The sequence below is a fragment of the Neodiprion fabricii genome, chromosome 4 (assembly GCF_021155785.1).
Source record: "Neodiprion fabricii isolate iyNeoFabr1 chromosome 4, iyNeoFabr1.1, whole genome shotgun sequence".
NCBI lineage: Eukaryota > Metazoa > Arthropoda > Insecta > Hymenoptera > Diprionidae > Neodiprion > Neodiprion fabricii.
This window is the reverse complement of record NC_060242.1, coordinates 12,140,885-12,143,497: the sequence shown is the minus strand read 5'-3', so window position 1 is coordinate 12,143,497 and position 2,613 is coordinate 12,140,885. Positions and strand designations below refer to the sequence as shown.

General features: G+C 44.4%; 1 long non-coding RNA gene across 1 annotated transcript; it reads right to left on the bottom strand.

Moving 5' to 3' along the window:
* Nucleotides 1-319: 319 nt before the first annotated feature.
* Nucleotides 320-1,024, bottom strand: LOC124179545. Its single transcript, XR_006870098.1, has 3 exons — nucleotides 906-1,024; nucleotides 700-826; nucleotides 320-368 (listed from the first exon to the last, which is right to left on the bottom strand). It is a non-coding gene; the product is annotated as an uncharacterized LOC124179545 (long non-coding RNA).
* Between the last annotated feature and the right edge of the window lie 1,589 nt (nucleotides 1,025-2,613).

Here is a 2,613-nt window from a genome sequence, read left to right as displayed (position 1 = left end):
CAAGAATTTTATAATGGTTCCTGCAACAAAGGGACTCTTTCCAAATATCCTTGTTATAAGGTGATGTTCGAAGGACTATGGACAAGGTATTGTATCGGATTGGATTATTTGGAAAAAAACCTAAATAAACTTCGTTAAAAATTAGGTATTAATTTATTCTGATGGAATAAGGGACACAATCTTGAATCCGATAAGTCAATATGCTCGTAATAATTTTTTGACATTACTCTAAAACATGATTGTCCTTGAAGCTAATTGTGACGTTGGGGCGCATTTTGAGAAAATTGATTTTCAACTTGTGTCATAGGATGTGATCTACGTTCCTGGTTTCTACGCTTCCGATTAGATTTTCTTTGTATCGAACCGCACTAACATGAAATACAGAAATCATTTCAATAAATCTAATATTACTTGAATTTTCAATTCGAGTATAAGGTTCCCTTCATCTATTTAATCGAACATCATTGAAAATTTGTGAAGTGAACTCTGATAATTATTAGAAAATTTGTAATAGTAGAAGCAATAATTTATTGATTGAAAAAAATACATTGACTATCGACTATTTGTAAATTTTGTTGAACTATTTTCGAGAAAAAAAAAAAGATTCACCATTCTGTTACAGATAGTGAGATATTTAAATTTCTTGAACGCTCGGTTCAATGTCTCATTTTCAAAAGTGATAACATTCAATATTACCACCTGAAATCACAAGAGAGTGAGAAAGTGGCTTAGTTGCTTGAAAGTGGCGATGATCTTTGTACGTGTGATCAATTGGATAGGCAGATAACAGTAAATATTAGAGATGTAATTATTTTGGCCGTATCACCTGTTGATAGAAAAAAATCTCAATGTTATTTCTCATGTACGAAATAGTAAAAGTGATCAAATAAAATGTTCCCACCTACCTGCTGCGTTTCTTCCAAGCACCCAACATTTGAACAGATTTCTCATGTCAGTCGAATAAAGCTAATTTTCAGAGAGCATCAGCATCAACTTTCCGAGTCACTACCTCGACTGTTTGAGGTTCTAACCTCAAAAATTCGTATGAACTACATCGCCGCCAGAAACAGAGTTTGACAGCTGAAACTCGGAGTGGCCAGCCTGTCCGAGCGGCCGATAAAACTCGCGCATGCGCATTATATGTCGTACCGTGGCATTTTTATTGCGCGTTCCACACGGCTCCCCGAACTCTAGACGGAACCTAAACTTAGGGAGCCCGCGGAGCAGACCGCGGCTCATTTGAAAAAAAAGAGCGCCAGGACAACGGTCACGCATCCGAGACTCTGAGAGGGGACCACAGTCGATCTAGCGAATACGAATTTTCAGGATTTTTGTTCATTTTTTTTTGGGTGGCGAGTAAATGCGGCCTCAGACAGGGGATCGGCAGCAAATTCGAACGACGTTACCGGATGGCAATCGCGGCGAAAGGAGGGCCTCACACGAGGCTACGGAGAGAGCGTCAACGGAGAGCTCTGCCGCGAGAGAACCCAAGGCGGACGAGATTCCCGTTGGTGGCCGGCGAACCGTAGCCCCCCCCCCCAACACATAACTGACGACAGGTACCCTCGCGAAGTCGTCACCACGCCACTGTCGAGCTACGGGAGACCAGAGACTGGCCAGCCAATCAACACCCCGCGACAGCGGAATTCAACGATAGCGATACGCTAGGCTGTAAGAATTTCGTAACGAGAACCCCAATTAGATCGGGGGAATTTTGACTACGGATAGCGCCTATGTTCGGGGCATGTTCGAATTGCGGCTCCGATTCGCAGGACTCGTCACTTGAGTCCTGGCGACGTTACGTAGTGGGTGGTCGTAGTATTGAGTTATAGTGAAAAAAAATGGTAAAATCGCGTGCAATGGCAGCAACTGGAGTCGGGGAATTCCTCGGGTGGCTACGAAGTGGTAAGCGCTTGTAATTCTTTGCGGGCATATTTCGAGCGCAAGTTATATTGGCACACTGATAAACGGTCGGCCCACTTAATCTTGGAGTTAGAGTAGCGCTCGAAATCTGTTTGCCGATCTCCTTGATGATGACCGTAGCCTGAGTTTTCGCGATAACGCGTAGAGTCAAATTGATTCCTGTAGAGTCTCGCGTAGAGTCACGGTTTCGAGTGGGGAACAATTTCGGTTCGAAATTGAGTGCGGCCAAATTCCGCTGCACGGGGTCTCGTCGAGTCTGCGTACGTAAAAAGGGTCACCTCTTGGGGGGGGGGGGGGGGGGGGGGGGGGTCGCGTGTTACTGTGCGTAGATGCTCGGTTTAGCGGGAAGGGTTGCAAACTTTGTGGAAATAGTGACTACGACTGGAGCTCGGATGCGTCATAATACGTTACACACCCGCACGATCAGAAAAGCTTCCTAGAGTTATTAATTCGGTCGCGATTAGCGCGTCGAGTCACGTCTTTTTGGTTTAGTTTGCGAATTCTTGTGCATCAGTAAGGTGGCGACTAGCGCCCGTAGAAATAAGACATCACCTAGATTTAATCACGATCGCGATTAGCGCGTCGATTATTGATCTAGATCACGTTTTTGTTTTAGCGGTTTATGATTAAGACGATTAGCGTCGTAGTTGAGGACGATCGCGGGCAGCGCATCGAGTCCAAATCTTGTTT